The following is a 24,922-nucleotide window of genomic DNA, read 5'->3' on the forward strand; positions in this document are numbered from 1 at the left end:
GCTTCGCCTTGCGTCTCTGAAGGTGCAGGTATCTTCCCTGTCAGTCTGGTTCCATCGTAGGATTGCTGCAATTCCTGATGTGCGCACCTTTATGCAAGGTGTTCTTCGAATTTGGCCACCTTTTTGTTCCACCGGTGGCGCCTTGGGATTTAGCTGTGGTCCTGAGGGCTCTCCAGGGACCGCCGTTTGAACCACTGGGCTCAGTGGACCTTAAATGGCTGACAGCTAAAACAATTTTCCTTCTGGCCATTGCTTTCGGCCAGACGTGTTTCTGACTTGGGGCTCTCTCCTGTAGACCCCCTTTTTCTGATTTTTCATAGGAACAGGGTGGTGCTGCGCACTTGTCCTGGATTCCTTCCTAAAGTTGTTTCAAGTTTTCACATCAACGAGGAAATCGTTGTGCTGGCTTTCAACTCACCTGACCTGTCAGTGGGTGAGGCTACTTTTTACGTTGTGCGGGCCTTCAGGATTTATGTTGACCGCACTTCTTTGTTTAGGAAGTCGGACTCCTTGTTTGTCCTCTATGGCTTCCGTAAAAAGGATTGGCCTGCTTCAAAGCAGACTTTGGCAGGTTGGATTCGTATGGCAATTTCTGAAGCTTATCTTCATGAAGGCCTTCTGGTTCCATCCTCTGTGAGGGCTCATCCACTAGGTCTGTGGGTCCTTCGTGGGCAGCTCGACGTGGTGCCTCTGCAGTCCAGATCTGCAAGGCTGTCACATGGTCCTCGGTCCACACCTTTGTGAGTTATTACGCGTTTGACACCTTTGCCTCTCAGGATGCTTCCTTCGGGCGGCGGATTCTCCTTTCAGCACAGGAGCGTCCCCACCCTTAAAGGATACTGCTTTGGGACATCCCCAAGGTATCCTGTGGATACCCTATGGACACTGAAGTATAAAATGAGATATTGTAAGAACTTACCCTTGTTATCTCTAGTTCTACGAAGTCCATAGGGTTCCACAGGACTCCCGCCCTGTCGCACCTGTGCTGCAGATGGGCTTTACTCTGGTCACCGGTTTTTCCGTCTCCCTCTGGTGAGAATGTGATTCTTGTTTGTGTGTGTCCAGATCTTTTTTCTCTCTCTTCCTTATCCTCCTCTGGCCTATGGCTTGGTACGTAACAGAGATGCCTTGGCTCGGGGGCGTGGTATAGGAGGGGGACCTTAGTGCATCCTGGGAGGCTGAAAACTTTAACTCTATGGTGCCCGATGCCTGACGTCATCACCTATACCCCCAAGGTATCCTGTGGAACCCTATGGACTTCGTAGAAATAGAGATAACAAAGGTAAGTTCTTACCATATCTCATATTTTTGATTTGTTTAACACTTTTTTTGTTTACAACATTACTCCATATGTGTTCTTTCATAGATTTGATGTCTTCAGTATTAATCTACTATGAAAATAATTTAAATAAACAAAAACCATTGTATGAGAAGGTGTCCAAACTTTTGACTGGTACTGTACATAATTTATTAAAGTGCAATGGCTTAAAACTGATTGCTTTGTTCAGAGTTTGAGGATTCAGAACCCCGTCCTTTAATTATTGTGCATTTGCCACTGCTCCTTCCACTGCCTGCACTTGCAGCATGCACCATGAGTGAACCTGCCTGGTTGGTCTGTGGACACGGGGCCTAATTTTGCAAGGATCGCAATTGCTAAGCTGCATGCAATTGCCATCCTTGCAGATATGGTAATGCTCAGGAGGCATCACGCCTCCTGCTGCATTACTTATCCGAGCTGCGTTGTCCAGCGCAGTATTGATACTCTGCGGAACCTCGGCTGGCTAAGGTGACCAATGGGATCACGCAAGCCAGCCATTGCATTGAGGAAGAGACCAGGAAATATCCGTCAGTCGACAGAGATCCTCGTCTCTCCACTCACCCCCCCCCCCCCCTCTCCCCAACAGTGGCGACACGCCTCCGTTTCCGGATTTAGAAGGCCATCGCCGCCCACTAATGGCAGCAGACTGTCGATCAATGACAGTCTGCAGCCAGTCTGCGTACGGGATCGCATACCTGTTTTGCACATGCACAGAACGGGTCAGGCGCCTGCGCAGATTCGCGATCATCTGGAATCTGCTGTGGACAGTGCACTAGTGTGCACTGCTGAATAAGATCCACAAGCCATGTCTGGCAAACACCTGCGTTTCAGGGGACAGATGTGTTTTGGGTGAGTTTCCTGGTGTGGGTCTCGAGAGGAACTGGAGGAGAGTTAAATAATAATAGCACCTTTCAACTGGATGTCTTGTGTCCATTAGACTGGACCACTGCTCTGCACAACTGATTCTCTGACCTTGCCAAGATCTGGGTAACCTGTGTAGGGCGTACATTGTGTGGGTGTCAGTGGTTTTGTTTAACAGCAGTAAATGTATACTATAACAGGAGAGATGAACTTTATGGGCATAATTATCATATCTGGTTTTAGACCCAATAATTGTAATTTCTTATCGCTACTATCCAAAGCAATAAGAATATATATACAGTACCTCCTAAATGTATCAAAACTCAGATGCAGGTACAGGGGCTCCAAAAGGATCCCATCCCTGCGATGTGTTTGGACTGAAGTGACCGCATCAGCGATCTCTTTGCTAATCTATCTGCCGGGGGCCAAGCTCTGGAATGCTTTGCATTCTGGAGATTGGTAAATCTGACGGCTATGCAGTCCCTATAGATACCTGCTGCTGGAAATGGAGGGACAGACCGTGGCAGATACAGTATGCTGCAGTCCCTCCATGATACTTAATATTTGCGGGTAATCCCCAAAGACTGGTGTTTTCAGGGGATATCCCACAAATATAATTTGATAAATAGGCCCCTTATATCCTTGTCAGTATGGGCAGCACAATACTTGTGCACATGAATTTACGGTTTTGGAAATTGTATTAGATTCAAATATGCACTCTGGGCCTGAATCATTACCGATCGCAACTGCTAATATGCACGCAATCGGGCGAATGTTACAAATCTGCTCATGCGTATAAGTCTCACTGCACATGCGCTAACTAGTCATTGCGATCGGCACTGCGATCACAGTTACTACGCAGATCCATCGCAGAGTGATGGATGGAGTATCGTTTGTTGGGTGGTGACGGTGGGTGGAATGGTTGGCCGAACGGAGGTGCGCCAGTGCATTTGAAAGCCATTGCAGGGGCGTAAATTATCCACTGTGATGCCCTACGCAGCTCTAGAACTGATGGCGTGCGTGAGTATTAGTAATTTCTGAGTAAGATTTGACAATGTGTAGTTGTGCATATGGGTCCGATGTTACCGATTTTATTTCGCAGTTGTGATCCATAATGAATCCAGCCCTCTATCCACTTTGACTGCAGGAGGTTCCATTGAGCATGGTGGGATGAGGGACTGTATTTGTGCTGTGTTTCGGAAGCTGGGAAAGCAGGATTTGATTTGTTTGATTTAGTACTGTATACATTGTGCATTGTTACAGTGGGGGCATATTGCCTGGGGCATTAGTGTGGGGACACATTAAATGGGGCGCTACTGTGAGGCATTATAATAATTTTATTATTTATAGACTGGAAAGCAGAGGGCACTCCAAAAATTATTGTTCAGGGTGCTAATAGAGCTGGAATCTCTGGAAGCAAACAACAAGAAGAAGACTGTGGATCCAGAGAGCCTCATTGTCAGCTGCACCCAGCAAACTAAATGGCATAGCCATAGATAGTAAACACCCTAAATTAAAGCTAAGGATATTATTTTATTAAAGACCAGTACAAAATAATACATAAACTATAGGATAACTATATCCCCTTTACAATGCACTGAGACTTGGTGTGACACGTCATTGGCTGTAGCATTTGTTACCTAATAGGCCTTTTATACTTCATACCCAATAGCTTGTCACACCCCTTTAGTGGGCTCCTGAAAATGTATTTCCCTGGTGGGCCCTTAATGCCCAGTCCGACACTGGCTGGTATACTGCTGGTGCCCGCTGTGCAGTTACATTGCCATGCAAAACAGTAAACCACTAAACCGCAGCTGATGATTGGAGGTTACTGCACTCTACAGAGGGATTAGTAAATAGTGTTTTATCAATCTAGCATTGAAGGTTTGAAGCTTTAAAGCCCAGGGAATAAGAAGGATTAGTGAGTAGAAAGGAAAAAATGGATGGCTCCCAATCGGTCTGAGTGTCAAAATATGAGAATTTAAGAAAAAATAACACTAATAAATAAATGGCTAGAAAACATGCAGGACCGCCGCTTCTAAAGAGGTGCTGAACCTCACTGAATAACCTTAGTAAAGAAAATATTATAGAAGCGCAGTGCTACTGACAGGATAAAAAAATGATGGTAATGTAAAATTATTTAATAAAATTAAAACAATATAATACAGGAGTCAGGTTAAAAAAATAATTAATATAATAATAATAAATTATTCTAAAATAGATACATGTGAAGTCAAATGATGAATAATTGACCACACAGCCACAAGAACTGCAACCAACAACCAGGGATCAGATCCTATAAAAGAAATAGGAATATGCAATCCAAGTGTATTGTAACCAAGGTAAATTTCTAATGAAAATCAAGGGGTGAACATGGATACAATGTATCACATAGGATGGTATTCAATTAGGTTTTGAAAAGTCGAAATCGACTGAAATCGTCGATGACGTCATTTTCGCATGTTTCAATTATCCCCGCATTCAATTTCAAAGACTTTTCGTAGGTTCGAAAAGTCTTTGAAAAAAAACGGGCAAGTTGTCACCATGTTTTACATGGCGAAAAAAAAATGCAGAATTGGGGTTTAGGGGTGCAGGCTTAAAAAAAAAATAGCCTGCACCCCTGGGAATGTCATTTAAAAAAAAATAAATAAAAAATAGGGACACCCCCAAAAAATAAATAAATTTGGGGTGAAAAAAAAAAAGTGGAAACTGTTTAAAAATAGGGAAATAGTTTCAGGGGTGTTCTGCAAATATGTGACAGGAGTTTTCTAGAATAGGTTTAGTGGCAGCTGCATTTTTGCAGAATTTTTAAAAAATTACTTTAGGGAAATAAAAATATGCTAGTACCCATTTTCATGTACCCCAAATTTGATGGGACCACTTAAAAACACGAAAAAAAACCCTAAGTGCTCTTCTGCATCACTTCTTCAATGTCGGGGAGAAAACACCTGCCGTGGCCATTTAAAACCCAGACTTTCATTTGCAGGCAAAAACGGGGGTACCCATAGAGATCCCCCATACAATTCCTTAAAATTCCCTTTTTTTTTTTTCGTAGCTCCCAATTCGCCGGGTCCCGTTTTCACTGATTTTAAATTGAATACGGGGATAAAGCGGGCACGCGCCCGATACTTTATCCCAGGAAAATCTCCGATGTGGAGCGGGAAGTCCAGCACAGACTATTCGCTCCCATATTGAATACGGCTCATAGTCTCCTAAAATGAAAGTTTTCAAAAGTACATCCACTTGTGGTATATCAGGATAAGTTCCAAGGGACTGAAAGTGGTAAAAATATTAAGGTAATCAACTTGCACTGTGACACACCGGTAATTAGAATTTCCAAACCAATGGACGGACGGAGGAATGTCCTCTCAATAAGTCATGTGTACACAAAAATGAATGAATGAGGAGGGGTGAGTACTCAGTCAGTCTGTGATGTAACTCGTCTCGGTAAGGTTCCTTAGTAACAGTGCTGTAGCCTAGATCTGGTCGTTGGGGGCAATCTTTCCAGGCTGTCGCATCTGGAATCTCCCCAGTGATCAGGTGAGGAGTGAGAGAGACACACAGGTGCGGCTAGATAGGGTTTCCACCAGCGCTGGGCCGAACATCGGATGGGCGCAATTCTCCCAGATGGAACACGCGGTATTCGGTGGCCCGCGCAAGGTGGTAGAGAAGGCTGGTACTGCCGCACTTTGTGGGAGGTAAGCTGACGTCACAAAGGGGTGTGTCGCTGCTTAGTGAGTAGAACTTTGTATACAAAGTAGCAGGAATTGTACTGTTCATTTGGCCAATAGTGCAAACAAAAAAATTGGGACTGTCCCGTAGAAAAGCCTGATATACATGAGGCTTTGTCTGAAGCTCTGCATTCTGTACATGAGCATCCGCACAATATACTGCGTGTTACATCATAATGTGTGACCGCCAGCTGCTGGCATGAGTCTGTGTAATGTTACCTTGTATCTCCCATCTGCACCTATCCCCTCTCTGTGTCTTATCACACGCAATGGATGCTGCCTCTTTTATGAATGAACAGGATCACCTACAACTCATTGGCAGGAGGATAGCTTCAAATGTAGTCGCGTGATGCCATGCCCTATACTATATTATACCCACCTCACACTAATGCCGTGCCCTATACTGTATTATACCCTCCTCAAACTGATGCCATGCCCTATACTGTATTATACCCTTCTCCACACTTATGGCATGCCATATACTGGTAATAGGCGTGTTATACCAGCTTTGCCAATGTGTATTTGTGTGTATTGCCAGTCTCTTCTCACTGATGGCACTTTACAAACATCATTCTATTTTCTAAACCAAATATTAATTATTACCATGTTTATATGTGTGTATGTATAAATAAATAAAAAAAAAAAAACAATAAAATTCCATAGACGAAAAAACCTTAGTTTCACATGTCCCATTAAGGCTTCTTAGACATGATCTGAAACTTTACAAAATCTACTGAATTTCTGCCACTCGAGCTCAGAAAAGCAATGAATTTTCCGATCATTAAGGCTGATGCCTTAATGGACGTGTTCCTTGCGCAATACAGTTATGGTATGCCATGACACCATGTGGTTAACTGCAGATTCAGCACTCAGAGTGAGATTGCTGTCACTCAAAATGGTGGAGCTGCAAATTCACAGAATTTTGTGTGCTCATTGGAATACAAACATGCAGTGTATGCAACTGAGGTCTGAGGAGTTATGTGGCGCCCACAAACCTCCCATTGGGTCACAAAAACAATCACACTGGGTTTCAACATCCTTCTCACTCCATACATCCATCTTATTCAGAATATACATTCAGCTCCCTAATTGCTAATACTATCATACTCTGTCTATGCATGTACACTATCTTCGCCTCCATTCTGCTATAACTTCCCAAATACCTACAGCTGTGTGGTCTTCTAACTGTGCTATTTCTTTCTTTCCCCATATGCGCCATCCTGTCTTTCTGCATCCGTGCCACTGTTTCCATCCATCTGCACCACTGCCTTCCCCCAGCCACGCCACTCTGTCTTCCCTTCATCTGTGACAATCTTTCTCCCTTTATCTGCCCCACACTATCCCCCCCCCAACCGCACTTCTCTGTCTCTCGGGGGGAGTGTGTGATAGCCTGAACCACTTGCCCACATCTGCACCGATCTTTCTTTCCCAAACTCTACTGAAGTGTGTTTTCCCATTGTGCTAGTCTGTATTCCCTCATCTGTACCAATCTGACTTTACCCATCTGCTTTGTTCAGTCTTCCTGTATCCATGCCACTCTTTACTCCCCATCCACATTGCTCTGTCCCCCCAAACCATGTCGCTCTGTCTCCCCCCACCCCCATCCACACTACTGTTTCTCCTTCATCCACTAGGGGACACTGGAGTCTCATTACAGTGGGGGGGATATAGATGTTTGCTAACCGGGAGCTGGCACTTTAGGAATTTAGAAGTGAGAGTAGCTCCTCACAATCTATACTTTCAACCCCAAGCCTCAGTCTTAGTTTTGTGCCCAGGGGAGCTGGTCATACTTTGCGGTGCTCCTCGGGGCATAGTTTAGATTAATGTTAGAAAAGAAGATGCTGATACAAGCATTGAGGACAGACAGGCAGCCGACTGCCTCTGCCTGTCTGCGACGATGGAGCTGCCGGGGGGATCCTACCGCAGCTACTTGCGGCTCGCGCTGGGGTCCTCGGCTATGAAGACCATTGTCTCCAGGGTTGACCAGGATGCGCTGCTTGCGGTGCACATCGCGGTCTCCCATTAGCCCCACCGGCAGCTTAGGCAGATACTGTGAGTATGATCCTAGGTCCCTGATTAGCAGGGTTGCCAGGCACAAAAAAAGGCGGTGTGTGATAGTAAGGGCACTGCACGTTACAACAGGGGCGCCATAAGCGGGGGGCTTCTAAGCACAGCCGGAGGACATTGCAGATTTTACTGACCTGCTGCTGGATGCCCTGAGCCTGGTATCAGCGCTAAGTGGCCTGCGTGTAGCGTGGACCTCCCTGAGTCAGCCGCACAGCAATAGCGGGGGCGGAGCCTATAACTACATCTGCTCCTTGTTCCCTCATGTCCCAGCGTTTCTAAGCCGGAGGCATTGCATAGCGATAAGTGTTATAGGAGGTCCTGCATGCCGCTGCGCAGCCGCTCAGTAGTGAGGATACCTGGCTTCCCGTCTAATTGGGTAGCCAGGTTAACATAATAGTGGCAATTACAACAGTTTAGGTTGGTAAGCAGATTTGGCGCGCAGAGAATACCTGTGGGTGCAATAGTGGAGGCGGAGCCTAGCTCTACAGTCAGGCTCTGTTTTTGCAGCCATCAACGCTTCAGCTGCGGGTGGCCATTGACAGCCTGCTACATATAATATGCCTAATGTTTTTTGGCAGGCTCTGTGGGTATGTGAATGTTTTTAGATCTATATATAGATATAGATATATATAGATATATTTATTATAATAGTGTGTATGTATCTGTGGTTTGTCGTAATACATTGCTCACGTATGCCTGTGAAAACAGTGTATGCAACTATAAATGGCTCCATGGCACTGCTGGGAGCGTTACTTAGAAATTCTCGCCTGCCTCTCTGTATGTCAGCTTCGTGTTTTAACCTGGTTTCACTACACTTACTGTTTGTGTGGGGTCTATAAGTATCATAACTAATAGGGGCACTGAGGCGTCCCAAGAGTTAATTACCTACTAAGAACCTGATTTGCTCCCTTACACTATATAACAAGGTAAGGGGTGTCTGATACGCTGTCCTGTACGGCGTAAGTTAAAACGTGCTCTGATTTTGGGGTTCACAGGTTCAGTATCAGGCATCACCATGCCTATAGGTTTGGTTCGGGGGGTAGCATTGCTGCTCCTTTGAATGTAAGTTAGTTTTCCCTCTGCTCACCTGGAGGCTTCTCAGAACAGGGAGGTGTCTCCAGGTCTAACGTTTCTAGAGTATTTCAGCTGTAGCTCAATGGTAGAGTCTCTGTCTAGCACCCCACACAGCCTGGCTTTGAATCCCATCAGGCCAGCAATGCAAGACACTTAGCGCACTACATACACTGCAGCTGCTACAGGGCTGGTTTCTATGGTGCCTCAAAAGAGCACCAAGCGGTATAGTAGCATCTTTGGACGTACTCCACTGCCAGTTCCTTGGCCAGTAGTCCGTAAGGAGGGTTTTACACAAGTCTCTAAGAGACAATTATCCTAAAAAGGACATTGTAGTGCCTTTAGCTTATAGGCACAGGCTCTAGTCTAGTATACTATTGCTTAACATTATAAAGTGTTTGATTATTATCAGTTGCAATGTACCATATGGGCTGAAATTCCGCCTATATCATGGGGTGAGTATAATCCTAATGGGTTGTCATCACTCCATGGGTTTTTACATATGTAGGATGACCGTGAATGATATAGCAACTGATGGGGAGACGTATATGCTCCAAAAAGTAATACATCCTAAGATTTCCACAGTAGCAGCTGGTGGGCTGCTGAGCCAATAAAGTTATTGTAGCCTAAAGAAACTAAGCTCTTTCTGAAAGGTCTCTTTAGCACTACAGATAGAGGGTTGGCTGCTTATTTTGATAGGGCTTCAATAGAGGTCCGTAATCCCTCTTTTTGGCTTAGTCTAATTTCCATCAGTGGTTTTGACTTTCCATAGACCTTATTCAGATTGTCCTTTGTGTCTTTTCGGGCCCTAAAAGAGGATGGCACAGTGGCGAGTGCCTTAAGTCCCGAGCTCAGTGACCACCGAATAGGCAGGCAGCAGGCGGAGAAATCCTGTGAGTCCGTTCATCTGAAGTTTAAGCGCCTACGTTCCCCTGCCAGTGGTTTAACTTGGAGGTCCACAAGAGGACCTCCTATTTCTGGTAGTTCCAGGGCGCGGAGACTGCTATTCACAAGGGCTATAAGCCCTCCACCAGATACACTGCCGCATGGTTTCCCTCTCACTTGGAGGATCTCAAGGTGGGACCACGTTTCAAGTCTTTACAGTGTGAATACTCTTGCCTGGGTGTCTGGATTCGGGACCTCATTATCCAGGGGTACAAGCTTGAAGAAGTTTACCAGTTTTCAGTAACAGTCAGGTCTGCTGATCACATTTCAGGATTCACTGGTCCTATCTACGACCCAGCTTATTCGTCATAGGTAATGGCTGCGATAATGGCTCTCCTTGGAACTCAGTCCTCCTTTGGCCTCTTGAAGTGACTATTGTCCCTTACCTAGATGATTTCTTCCGGAAAGTTCCTTCCAGGCCTGAGTTGTTGGAACACATATTGCGGACTCAGTCGCCTCATACAATGTGGATGAATTTTCAAGGGTCTCCTCAGAAACCAACACAGAGGTTTCCATGTCTGGGAATGATTTTGGACATATAGCCCAGAAGGTTTTCCTTCCTCAGGAAGAGATAACCTCCATTTCATTAGCCCCACTCGACAAAGGTCGGTGCGCCTCTACATCAGTCTCTTCAAGAACAGGGTGAGATTTTCGAGGCCTTTCCATCCACTCCAGACCGGTTCAATGGGGCCTCCTCTCAGTGGTCGGGTTCACCTTTTTGCTTCACCAACAAGTGAGGTTGGGCTCTAGTACTCAGGGTGCCTTTGTTCTGGTGGTTGACTTTTTCTCACCGGTTGGAAGTAAAGCGGTTCGGAGTGTAAGATTAGTTTCTCCTCTTCACATAATGTGTCTGAGAGAAGGGGGGGCAGTGACTCTAGTGAGACACTTACAGGGCCCTGGAATTCTCTGGAAGAAGTATTGCTGATAAACATCTTGGAATTCATGATGGATAGATTAAGAGTCCATGAAAAAGGCAAGCCGTTCTCTGCTCTGGACAGAGGTTTTTGCAGTGGTGATTTCAGCAAAAATTATGCCCAGGAGTGGAAGATGGAGAGGCAGTCTACCTCAGTTATCGGGATGTTTATCCAGAAAAACGGACATCCCTCTAGGGATCTAACAGCTGGTTCACCCGTGGAGTCTTCTGCAAGTCAACATCTCGGCAGCAGGACACGACTTCACATTGGCCCTGAGGGGTGTGGTGTTTGCATCCTACACCTTCTACTGATCTTTTCAGGCTCTGAGCTAGGAAGGACATTCCTTTAAAGCACTACCGCCGTATTGGAAAGGTGTAGGTATTTTGGTGTGAACGCCGGGGCTCACTTCCTACATAGTTCAAGATGTCTAAGCTCCTCTTTTCCTGCAGGCAGGTTCTCTGTGATCCTTCATCTGGAAACTCTGACAGTTCTGGTCTCAGCACTGTCTATTTTCTTTCAGAGGAATCTGGTTTTGCTTCCGGATGTTCACACTTACCTCCAGGGAGTTATCACATTACTACCACCTTTTACTCCTCCCATGGCTCCGTGGAGATTAGAATCGGTTATTTCTCCTTCATCCAATAGGGGACACTGGAGTCTCAGTACAGTGGGGTATAGATGTGGGATAACTGGGAGCTGGCACTTTAATAAATTTGAATAGTAGCTAGCTCCTCCCCCTCTATACCCCCCTACAGGTCAGTCTAAATTTTGTGCCAAGGGAGCTGGTCACATACAAGAGCTCTCTGCTAAAAATCAATGGATCCATGATCAGCATGAGGATTAGCCAGGCAGCTCACTGCCCCTGCCTGTCTGCTTCGTTGGAGCTGCTGAGAGACCTCATCGCTGCTCCTTGCAGCATGCGCTGGCGTCTTCAGCTACAGAGACCACTGTCTCTGGGGGGTAGCCAGACGCGCTGCGTGCGGTGTACGTCGCGCTTCCCCATTAGCAAGCCTGCCGCCGGCAGCATTTGGCAGCAGAAGGTTAGTGACTCCTGGCACTCTGATTAGCAGGGTGACCAGGAGGAAATGACAGGCGGGCATTAAAAACATTAAGCAGCAAGAATGGAGGGGGCGGAGCCTAACACACAGTTCAGCTTCTGCCTTCCAGCAGCCCCAGCACTTTCAGAAGGAGGCTGGTGGCCATTTTACAGACACAGACTGCTGACACATGCAGAGAATAAGATCTGTCTGCCCAGGTTGTGCCTGCACAGTGGGGATACACTTGTGAAGATCAGGTTGGACTGTGTTTACACAGTGATTACAGCATTATATTTTGTTAATAGCACTGGTCTCTGAAGCAGAGCTGGTTGGGCGGGGCTGATAGCATAATCTCCCTCTATGCCCCTATCCCTTCTTCAGTCTCTCTGCTTGTGTGTTTGTCTGTATTACTTTTCTCTGTGTGCTGTGTACAGTGAAGTGGTAGAATGACTTTCAAGTGGTCTAAGGCTGCACATAAATCTCTCTTGTAAGCATTGTGCAGAGAAGTTTACACAGGAACTATCATCCAGTTCCTTGTTGTGTGAGAAGTGTGTTTCAGAAACAGACTGCAGCATCCCCACTGAATTCATGGACTGATCAAATTGCATCAGTCATGTCTCAAATGTCTGCAGAGATAGAAGCTTCTCGCAGGGAGAGAGAGGTTGACAGATCTCAGAGGTTTGCCTTCTCTGAGCCAGACTGGGTGCGGTCTTTAGCCAGGTCTGCGGAAGGGCTCACAAGGGTTATGTCAGCCCAGGTTCCTCCCGTGGCATCGTCCTCTAGTGTCCCTGCCAGGAGACTAATACCAAATCCTCTTATGTGGAATGATCCTGAAGAGGGCAACATGCCTGATATGGAGGAAGGGGAGGTACAGGGCCCTATAGAGAGGTGCTGATTGCAACGATACGCTAGGTGTTACATGTTGAGAACAGGGATCCTGTAGAGGTTAGGCCGTCTATCTTTAATAAAAAGCAAAGACTAGCAGCCTCCTTTCCAGTGTCTGAGGAATTGGACGAGATCCTTACCTCAGCGTGGAAACACCCTGATAAAAAATTTCAGATTTCAAGGAGGCTTTTATCATACTATCCCTTTCCTGCAGAAAGCAGGAATTTACGAGAAACACCTCCTTCAGTGGACCCTTCAGTGTCACATCTGTCAAAAAAGACAGTGCTCCCTGTTTCAGGGGCAGTGTCTTTAAAGGAGCCTTCTGACAGAAAGTTAGAAACCACCTTGAAGTCAATGTACACTGTAGCAGGGGTGTATCTTCGACCTGCATTAGTCAGCTGTTGGGTCAACAAGGCAGTGGAAGCATGGACTACGCAGCTCGCTGAGGGAATTAAGACTGGGGCTGCGGCGGAGGATCTGGTTCCTCTAGCTGAACAGATTGCAGAGTCTGCTGCTTTTCTTGGAGAGGCTTCTAAGGATATTTGTAGTCTTTCCTTTAGATCCTCGGCCTTGGCTGTCTCAGCTCGCAGAGCCCTGTGGCTGCGACAATGGCAGGCGGATGCGGAATCCAAGAGAGCCATCGAAGCGCTTCCATTCACAGGAGAAGCTCTGTTTGGAACTGAACTCGATAAGTTGATATCTCAAGCCACAGGTGGTAAGTCCACTTATCTCCTATCTGCTGCTCCTCTCCTCCCAGACAGCCCTTTGCTGGACCGTCCTTTCGGTCCTTTCGTATTCCAGGGAGATTCAGGGGCCATGGCAGAGGCGCTCCCGCTATCTACCAGGGTCCCAGAGGCAGGGGTAGAGCCACTGCATCCTCCTCCCAGCAGGATAAGGCTTCAGTTAAGCCTCCAGCATGATGTGCTCCCTTCTGGGAGCTCGCCTTTGCAACTTCAAGGAAGTTTGGATCAAGTCTTGCCAGGATGTGTGGGTCCGGGACATCAATATTCAGGGGTTGAAGTTGGATTTTCAGATCCAACCACCACCTTGTTTTTTCACAACCGGTTTGCCGGCATCTGCGGACAAACTGGTTGTTATACAGGAAGCAATACAAAAGCTACTGTCTTCTCGAGTTTTAGTGCATGTCCCTATCCACCAGCAGGGTCCAGGGTTTTTATCCCAGCTTGTTTGTGGTTCCCAAGCCAGACTGCTCGGTGAGACCCATTCTGAGCTTGAAACATCTCAATCCTTATTTGCAGACTTTCAAGTACAAGATGGAGTCCCTGCAATCTGTCATTGCAGGGCTAGAGAGGGGTGAGTTTCTCGTATCCTTAAAGGATACTTATCTCCACATTCCCAGTTGGCCTCCTCATCAGGCATTCCTTCGTTTCGCAGTGCGGGCCTCTCATTTTCAATTCCAGGCCTTACCTTTTCGGTCTTTCATCAGCACCAAGAGTGTTCACGAAGGTCATGGCAGTAATGATGGCCCTTCTTTCGGATACAAGGGGTTACTATCATCCCTTACTTGGACGACCTACTCCTCAAGGCTCAGTCAGTCTCTCAATTACTGCAGGATATCAGGGTAACACGGATGGATCCTGAATTACCAAAAATCTCATCTGCAGCCGCCTTTCCTAGGCAGTGGAGCAGAAGGTATTTTTTCCACAGGATAGTCACCTCCATCCAACACATGGTGCGATTGATACTGCATCATCGCAGGGTGTCAGTGCACCTGTGTATTCGCCTTCTGGGAAAGATAGTTGCGTCTTTTGAGTCCATCCAATACGGGAGGTTCCATGCCCGTCCATTCCAACTGGACCTCCTCTCTCAGTGGTCAGGGTCCCACCTCTTCCTTCACCAGCGAGTTCAACTGTCACCCAGGACTCTGACATCTCTCCTTTGATGGCTGAATTCCTCTCACCTATTGGCAGGCAAGAGGCGCGCACTGTGGGAATGGATTCTCCTCACCACAGACGCAAGTCTGAGAGGATGGAGGGCAGTGACTCAGGGAAGACACTTTCAGGGCTGCTGGACTCTGCTGGAGGCAGTACTTCCCATAAACATTCTGGAGCTAAGGGCCGTGTTCTATGCTCTTCAGGTGGCACATCTTCTGTTGAAGGGCAAGGCCATCAGTGCAATCCGACAATGCCACGGCTGTCGCGTACATCAACAAACAGGGCGGTACCAAGAGTCGGTCCACCATGAGGGAGGTAAGCCGCATTCTTCTCTGGGCAAAGGAATATGCGGTAGCGATATCAGCAATTTTCATACCAGGGGTAGAAAATTGGGAGGCCAATTACCTCAGTCGACAGGATATTCATCTGGGAGAGTAGATGCTCAATCCGCAGGTCTTCCAACAACTGATTCAGCGTTGGGGTCTCTCTCAGGTAGATCTTGAGGCATCGAGACTGAACCATCAACTGCCATGTTACTGCTCCAGGACAAGGGATCCACAGGCAGTGGCGGTGGATGCTCTAACGGCTCCTTGGCGGTTTCAGTTTGTCTACCTGTTTCCACCACTCCCACTCCTTCCTCGTCTGCTGCAAAGAATCAACGAGAAGGGGTAAAGGTTCTGTTGGTGGCTCCAGAGATAGACGACCCATCGCCTCTTCCTCTGCAAGATCTACTGCAATAAGGTCCGTTTATTTATCAGAACTTAAAGCGGTTTTGTTTGACGGTGTGGCTGTTGAAAGGGCTCTCTTAAGAAAAAGGGTATTCCTTCCAGGGTGATTCCTACTATGTAAAGGGATAGAAAGGAAGTTACCTCTAAGCGCTATCATCGCATATGGAAGGCATATGTCGCTTGGTGTGAACGCAAGGGTGCGTCACCGTCAGAATTCAACTTAGCCAGGCTGCTTTTTTTTCTACAGGCTGGTTTAGCAGCAGATCTTTAGAAGTTCAGGTATCAGCTTTGTCGATTTTCTTTCATTAGCAACTAGCATTATGTCCAGACTTTTCTACAAGGGGTTGTCAGATTACAACCTCCGTTTGTGCCTCCTACGGCCCCATGGGATTTGGATTTGGTCCTCTCTTTTCTCAAATCTTCCCTATTTGAACCTTTACAAACAGTGGAATTCAAATTTTTATTCTGGAAAGTGGTTCTCCTGTTGGCGCTCGCCTCTGCTAGGAGTGTGTCTGAGCTAGGGGTGCTTTCTTGTCGTCCGCCTTACCTCATTTTTCATGAGGATAGGGCTGAGCTACGTACGCAGTTATCCTTTTTGCCTAAGGTAGTGTCGGCGTTTCACATCAACCAACCGATCATAGTTCTGGTGTTTAAAGAGGATTCTTCGGCTTCCAGATACCTAGATGTTGTCTGGGCTCTTCGGATTTAAATTGATAGGACAGCATACCTCAGGAATTTGGATATGCTGTTTGTTTGCGTGGCCAGGCTGGCCGGCTTCTAAGGCTACTATTTCTAGATGGATCCATCTGACAATCAGACAAGCCTATTTGGCTGTATCAAAGCAACCACCTACTTCAATCACCGCGCATTCTACGTGCCAGCGGGGTTTCCCTGACCCAGCTTTGTCGAGCGGCCACTTGGTCGGGCCGGCATACTTTTACAAAGTTTTTACCGTTTTGACACGGTTGCGGCTTCTGCTTCACAGTATGGTCATGCTGTTTTGCAGGGTTCTCAGTGCTCTCCCGTCCGGGATGTGAGCTCTGGGACATCCCCACTGTACTGAGACTCCAGTGTCCCCTAGTGGATGAAGGAGAAAACAGGATTTTGGTACTTACCGTTAAATCCCTTTCTCCTATTCCACAGGGGACACTGGACGCCCACCCGGCGCTGTTCCACCTGCATTTGTTATTGTTCTGCCAGGTTTGGACAGTCAGTTTTTTTTTCTTCAAGGTCTACTTGATTTTGTTTGCATATTTTCTTGTTGTTTAGGTATGTCCTAGTTCTCCTCTCCTCTGTTATTCTATTTCCAGCTCTCCTCTGGTACAGTTTATTTAGACTGACCTTTAGGGGGGTATAGTTGGGGTTGAGCTAGCTACTATTCAAATTTATTAAAGTGCCAGCTCCCGGTTTTCCCACATCTATACCCCACTTTACTGAGATTCCAGTATCCCCTGTGGAATTGGAGAAAGGTATTTAACGGTAAGTACCAAAATCCTGTTATCTGGTCAGTTAGTGGATAATTTAGAGGAGGTGTGGAAAATCCGGGTAGGCGGTTCTAGCCTCAAAAACGCTTGGCCGTTGCATACCCATTTGCGGAGAATTCTTTTTCCAAATGGGAAACCTCTCCACAGGTGGATTCTCGTGTCACACTCCTAGTGAGGAGTGCAACATTGCCCATGCCCTCCATGTCCTCCTTGAAGGATGTTACGGATCGCAAGGTGGAAATATGCCTAAAATCCATTTATTCCCTTGCTGGGGGGCTTCCAGACCGGCTCTGGTCGTGTGCTGGGTGGCCAGAGCCATGGAGCGCTGGGCAGGTAAATTGGAGGCGTATCTGGACACTGACTCTTCAGCTGAGCAGGTGGAGTTAGTGGGCAAATCTCAGAGATTCAGCCACGTACATTAATGAGGCAACCCTAGATATAGGTCTCCTCACTTCCAGAATCTCCTCGGCAGCAGTAGCGGCTCACCGATCCCTGTGGTTGCGCTCTTGGAAAGCGGATGCTGATTCCAGGAAGGGATTGGAATGCTTGCCCTTTAATGGACAGGTCCTGTTTGGTCCTGATCTAGACAAAATTGTGGCCACGCTGGCAGCAGCTAAATCTGCATGTTTGTCATCGGCTGCAGTCCCATCAGGGTTTGGTACTTCGCCTTTCCGGCCCTATAGGGCACAGGGTAAATCCAAGATACAGTGTTTTCCAAGACAATCAGGGACCAGGAAATCTGCCAAGCCAAAGAAGCAGGCTTGGAGTACAAGATGTCCTACTCCCAAGTCGGACGATAAGCCTTCAGCCTGACTGGACAGAGACTCCCCTTGGGGGACCCCAAAGTGGGAGGCCGCCTGCTTCAGTTCGCCCAGTGTTGGTACCTGACTGCCGCGGACACTTGGGTAAGAGAAGTGGTCTCTCGGGGGTATGCCCTCTCCTACCGGCGAAGGCCTCCCTCACAGTTTTTCACCACAGGCCTTCAGTCACACCAGGACATGGCCCAGGAACTCCAGAAAGTGTTGCACTGTATCCTCCAGGCTGGAGTTACGGTGCCTGTTCCATTACCCCAGAGGGGCGTGGGATTCTATTCCAATCATCCTTGACCTCAAATCCCTCAACAAGTACTTGAGGGTTCCTCGGTTCAGGATGGAGACTCTGCATTCCATTATATTGGCAATGGAGCCTGGGGATTTCATGGTGTCGTTGGACATTCAGGACGCCTACCTGCATGTCCCTATTATCTTAGCACACCAACAGTTCCTCAGGTTTTCAGTGCTAAACCATCATTTCCAGTTCCAGGCACTGCCCTTTGGTCTGGCCACTGCGCCTCCAGTATTTACCAAAGTCATGGCAGCCTACCTGCGGATGCAGGAGGTCCGCTTGTTGCCCTATCTGGACGACCTTCTGTTGTTAGCAGGGTCTCCATAGATCCTAAAGCACCATCTGCAACTGACTATCTGTGTTGCAGAATCACGGCTGATTGATAAACTGAAAGAAGTCCTCCCTGGTTCCCTCACAGAGGATGCTCCATCTCGGAGCCCTGTTGGACTTCCAACAACAAAGGATCTTTGTGATGGAGGAAAAGATATCTGCATTACAGGCAAAGGTACACAGTTGCTTTCAGAGCCGCCGTATGTCTGTTCACTCAGCGATGAGGTTACTGGGCTACATGGTGTCAATGTTCGACATGGTGGAATATGCCCAGTTTCACTCCAGACCTCTGCAGAAGTTGATCCTCTCCAGATGGATTGGGTTGCCCCATCGGATAAAGACACAGACCATGGTGCTTTCTCCGTAGGTGCGTCTGTCTCTGGCCAAGTGGCTATAGACTGCTCACCTGAACAGGGGACACCCCTTTTGGGTGGCGAACTCGGTCCTTCTGACAACGGACGCCAGTCTCCGAGGCTGGGGAGCAGTGACGAGTCCACACTTGTTCCAGGGCAGGTGGAAACCAGCAGAATCTGCGCTTCCAATAAACATCTTGCAACCTTCGAGCAGTGTTCAAAGCTCTCCAGCAAGCAGGACCTGTTCTTCATGGAAAACCTGTGCAGGTACAGTCGGACAACGCCACCACGATGGCTTACATAAACCGCCAAGGAGGAACCCGAAGTCAGGCGGCACTGACAGAGGTGTCCCGCATTCTGGCTTGGGCGGAGGACAGTCTCCCTGCCATCTCGGCAGTGTTCATACCAGGAGTCCTCAACTAGGAAGCAGACTTTCTCAGCCATCAAGACGTGCATCCAGTGGAATGGTCTCATCACCAGGAGGTGTTTCAGCTACTGGTGAACAAGTGGGGCCCTACGGAGATGGAACTCATGGCCTCCCCGACACAAAAACAAGCTGCCTGTGTACGGGTCAAGAACAAGAGATGCGGAGGCTCTTCTGGTAGACGCTCTGTCGGTCCGGTGGACCTAAAGGTTTGCGTACCTATTCCCTCTATTCTCCCTTCTTCCTCGGGTAATTTGAAAATACAAACAAGAATGAGGCACGCTCCTGTTGATAGCTCCAGTGTGGCCCAGACATCACTGGTACAGATCTTCGGAGTCTCTCCATAGACACTCCGATGCTGTTGCCTCAACGTCCAGACCTGTTGTCTCAAGGTCCTTGCCATTGCCCGGACCTGAGTCATCTCTTTGACGGCGTGGCTGCTGAGACAGCCCTCTTAAGGTCCAGGGGTTTTTCCAGCTCTGTAGTTAATACAATGCTCAGAGCTCCGGAAGCCTGCTTCTGTAAGAATTTACCACAGAGTGTGGCATACTTTGTTTGAATGATGTTGCCCTAGAGGCTATGATCCTCAGGTGTTAAGGATATCCAGGGTTTTGGCTTTCCTAGAGGTGGGCTTAGAACACGGTCGTCTTGCTTCACTGAAGATGCACGTTTCTGCCTTTTATCAGTGTGGTTTCAGCGTAGGCTTGGTACTCTTCCTGATGTCCGCACCTTTATGCAAGGTGTACTTTGCATTCAGTCTCCCTTTGTTACACCAGTGGCTCCTTTTGGATTTGGCTGTGGTCCTGAGGACTCTCCAAGGACCGCCATTTGAACCACTGGGCTCAGTGGATTTAAAATGGCTTACAGCTAGGACTGTTTTTTTTTTTTTTTTTTTTCTGGCCATTGGTTCGGCCAGAAGTGTGTCAGACTTGGGGGGCTCTCTCATGTCTGCCTATCTTTCCTACCTAAGGTGGTATCTAGTTTTCACATCAATGAGGAAATGATAGTACCAGTCTTTGATTCCCCAGACCTCTCTGCTGGTTACGCCTCCTTGGATGTGGTACATGCCTTAAGGGTTTATGTTGACCGTACCAATTCATTTCGGAAGTCTAACTCCTTGTTTGTCCTTTATGGTTTCCATAAGAAGGGTTGGCCTACCACTAAGCAGACTTTGGCAGGATGGATTTGCATGGCCTTCCTGTACCATCCTCTGTTAAGGCTCATTCTACTGTCTGTGGGTCCTTCGTGGGCAGCTCGCCGTGGTGCCTCTTCTTTTCAGCTTTGCAAGGCAGCCACGTGGTCTTCTGTCCGTACCTTTGTAAGGTATTATGCATTTGATACCTTCGCCTCTCAGGATGCTACCTTCGGCCGGCGGATTCTCCTTTCAGCACAGGAGCGGCCCCACCCTTAAAGGATACTGCTTTGGGATATCCCCAAGGTATCCTGTGGATACCCTATGGACCCTGAAGTAGAAAATGAGATATGGTAAGAACTTACCCTTGTTATCTATTTCTACGAAGTCCATAGGGTTCCACAGGACTCCCGCCCTGTCGCATCTGTACTGCGGATGGGTTTTGAGCTGGTCACCGGTTTTTCCGTCTCCTTCTGGTGAGAATGTGATTCTTGTGTGATCCAGACTTTCTTCTCTTCCGGCCTATGGCTTGTTGCGTAACTGAGATGCCTTGGCTAGGGGGTGGGGTATAGGAGAGGAACCCCAGTGCATCCTGGGAGGCTGAAAACTTTAACTGTGAGGTGCCCGATGTCTGCCACCATCGCCTATACCCCAAGGTATCCTGTGGAACCCTATGGACGTCGTAGAAATAGAGATGACAAGGGTAAGTTCTTACGAGATATCATATTATTCCTATCAAATTTGGGGTACATGAAAATGGGGGTAAGCGTTTTTTTAAGTCTCTAAAGGTTATTTTAAAAAATCTGCAAAAATGCACCTGCCACTACTCTGCACAATGAAGAAAACACCTGTCTCATATAAGGGAACCCCTGTGGATTTAATTTGTCTATTTTAGGAGTGTTTTTCCTTTATTTTTAAATGACATTGCCAGGGGTGCAGGCTATTTATTTTTTTTTAAGCCTGCACCCCTAAACCCCCTATTCTGCAGTTTTTTTCGCCATGTTAAACGTGGTGAAAACTTGTGCCCGTTTTTTTACAAAGACTTTTTGCATCGGCGAAAAGTCTTTGAAATTGAATATGGGGATAATTCAAATAGGCGAAAATGACGTCATCGGTGATAAATTATCGCCGATTCTGACTTTTCGCAGCCTAATTAACTACCTCCCCCATATCTGTATTGCGCAGGGAACACGTCCATTAAGGCGTAAGCCTTAATGATCGGAAATTTCATTGCTTTTCAGAGCTTGAGTGGCAGAAATTCAGTAGGTTTTGTAAAATTTCAGATCATGTCTAAGAAGCCTTAATGGGACACGTGTGTGTGTGTGTGTATATGTGTGTGTGTGTGTGTGTGTGTGTGTATGTGTGTATATATATATATGCAATAAAGTGCAAGTGCTATGTCTTAGATATAAATAAGACAATATAATATCAATAAAAATGATAATGGTGAACAGCAATGATAAATCAATCGGATAAATATATAAAAAGATATTTAATGGTATAAAAACATAAAGAAAGTAATCCGCCTTGTATATAACAGTCAGATAAAAAGAGCGATCTAAAAATACAATAAAGAGCTGCTTATCTGGTTTAAAAAAGGTAAAAAGTTCATGTAGCAGGATAGAGAGGCTCCAACACGTTTCGTCTGCTTAAGACTTCACCATGAATTTATATTAATTTATTGCACAACACTTTAGATATAGTAATTAGAAACCCGCTAAGTCGCTCTCTAGTCTAGTCAATTTCCCTTGTTTATGTTTTTGTATTTAGTATGGTACCAATACTAATTTATTATTGATTTGAGCTGACACCTTTACGTTTAGGCATTTGTAGCGGTTGTATTGTCTGGGTTATCTATAGGATATCATAAGTGGTATATATATTTCTTGGCGCTATCTGCCACACATTTTTATTATATATGTGTGTGTATGAATGATTAGATGAAAATACGGCTCTAATTATAAACCATAACAGGATATATTGTATAGGAGATAGGTAAAAAAGGCACTTTTGAACAGAGATTAATCAATAACCTTGATGCACTCCCTTTCTTTCAAAAGGGTGTCAGCTCTATCAGAAAAATGGTGTCAGTTGGATTCTGACACCTAGAAATGTTATCATTAAATGGATTTGATATGGAGCGCCTGAAAGTGCTAAGTGCCTAGTGCAAATAAATAATTAATTAATTGAGGGTATATTCCAACCACTCTCTCTCAATGCAAGCTGCAGTGTATGGCCCTGATTCAGAGCCGGACGCTCTGACCAGAGCGCTCGCTCTGAATCAGGGCCCTCCTCCATTAAAATGGAGCGTCCTCCTGGACGCTCGTATAGCTGTGGGTCACCACCCACAGCATATACGAGCGTGCAAAAAGATGGTCGCGATGGTCTTGACCATCGGACTTGCGAGGGAAACCCTGCGGTCGGGTTTCCCAGCCGCAAGGCCAGGAGTGATTTTGGCACTAGTGATATCAGTGGGGCCGGCTTCAGACGGTAGGCGTTCCCATGGGAACACCTCCGTCTGGCAGGCACGCCACCGGCACGCCCACCAAGGGGGGCGTGCTGTCAATCAACATCGACAGCACGCCCCCTTTGGTGCGAGACCCCGAGCGATGGAAAGCCCGTCGCTCGCCGGGTCTCGCGCATGCGAACGACGGAGCTCCCTCCGTCGTGCGCATGCGCAGTGGGGAACATCGACCCACTTGCGAGCGTACTGCCGCTCGCGTGGGTCTGAATGACCCCCTATATGTGCAATAATCAGTGCAAATTTTATAGAAAAACATAAAAAATAATAAGTAGTACTAATACCAATATAAAGTGTTCTGGTGCATTTAAAGTGTCATTGGTACATACGTGCATATATAAAGATCACAATGATGTGCTGACTTTACTAAAAAAAAAAAGGGTATACAATTTATTTCAAGATTACAACAGTAACTGCAATAAAGGTTTGCACAGAAAGCATGAACTTCGACAACATAAAGTAAGAAAAATATATAAAAAATGGAAAAAAACTTTTTTTTTTTTTTCCATAAAAGTAAATATGGAGCTTATTTCAATTTGAAGAAGGTCCTGGAAGTCTGGATTGCACTGTCCCAATGCTTTTAGTCTATTGTCTAGACTTCTTGAAGGGGATGTCTATTATGTGCTGTGTCCCCTGTATTTATACACCTTTGCTTGATGTGCTGAGTTTAAGGGGCAGGGTTTTAGTGTGACCCCCACTTCCGGGTACTGGATATGCTTTGCAATGCACATAGAAATCGATGAGGGTGTATCCACAGGACTAACAACTATAGTTCATATTGTGCTTTTTCCATCAGTGCCCCAGCAAGTAACATTGCCAATCATGTATAAAAAAACCGGAACTTTAAACTACGTGTCCATAGACATAGTCAGTGGCAGCCATCTTTTCAGATCCCTTATGTTCATTAAGAGACTAGTGCCGGTGGCCATTTTGCTGTATCCAATTATGTGTACTTTGGCGATTTTGCTGGATTCATCTCTGTAGATCTGTTGTGCACTTGTTCCCATGGAAATTTAGCGACTGCCATCTTTTTGGATTCTTTGTACTCATTTGACAATCCGTTTTTTTATATCCTATTGTGATTATTTCAGCCAACTTACTGGGTTCTCATTTAGTTCTGTTGGCCATTTTGTTATGTCAGATATTTGTATATATGGGAATTCTTAAATAAAAACATGGTTATGACATCTGTATCCTTCCAAGAGTTTTTATTGTGGCATGGTTTTTCCTAGATATAAAAAGGTGTCTCGTGGTTGATTCCTAGGTATTAAAAAAAATTATTAGAGCGTAAATACAACACAGATACATAAGGTTTTTTTTTTTTTTTTTTTTTATAACTAACAGACTTTATCATGAACCGATAATATTTCTATTTCAAATTGATATAAGCAAATGAATATCCCATACACTTGTCCATTAACCCTGCGTCAGGCGCACCTCTGGGACTCCCAGGTTCGGGCGTAGTGCGCCTGTTATAAAATCGTCACTAGCACCTAATTAACTCAATTCTAACACTCTTAAAGTGATCAGTGACCTTCATTAGGATGTACAAAGAGAGAATGTATGGAAATCTGGTTCACAAAACCACATTTATTAACCTTTAAAGCAAGTAAAACAAAAAATACTAAATTTTAAGAGGTGCAGTGTGCTGAAGAGGCCACCCTGGACAAACCTACATATTTCCACAAAATACCCACAACCTTTGTAATTTTCATTCATAAAATGAGCAAATACACAAAATTGTGAGAAAATAAAAAGAAATACGTACCTTCAAAAGTCGGACAAGTTCGGGCGCAATGAGCCTGAGAGGACAGGAAGGTCACTACTGCACTCCTTGCAGGCGACGGGAAAACTGACTAGGGGGGTTTCAAACAGCACCTAGAGATAAGAAGGTACTAGGAGGGGCAGGCCCCTGCGCCCCCTTGTGGCGGAGAGGTGAGCGAGAACAGCTTTGTGGCGTCTGTCAGGCCAGCTGCACCAGACGCAGGGTTAAAGACAAAAAACTGTTCATATTTGGTTACATGAATCTACAATTACACATCTTAGTATAATGGAGACTTACAATTTGAAAAAACAAGTATGTAATAAGACTCAGAGCCTGACCAAGTATGAAACAAGATTT

At 46.2% G+C, this 24,922-nt stretch overlaps 1 protein-coding gene across 8 annotated transcripts in view; it reads left to right on the forward strand.

The window, feature by feature from the left end:
• Positions 1–24,922, forward strand: part of KAZN (kazrin, periplakin interacting protein) — a 432,464-nt gene that overhangs the window by 78,752 nt on the left and 328,790 nt on the right. The gene's annotated exons all lie outside the window — the stretch shown is intronic.

Source organism: Taudactylus pleione, unplaced genomic scaffold (assembly GCF_031769625.1).
Source record: "Taudactylus pleione unplaced genomic scaffold, aTauple2 ptg000379l, whole genome shotgun sequence".
Classification (NCBI taxonomy): Eukaryota; Metazoa; Chordata; class Amphibia; order Anura; family Myobatrachidae; genus Taudactylus; species Taudactylus pleione.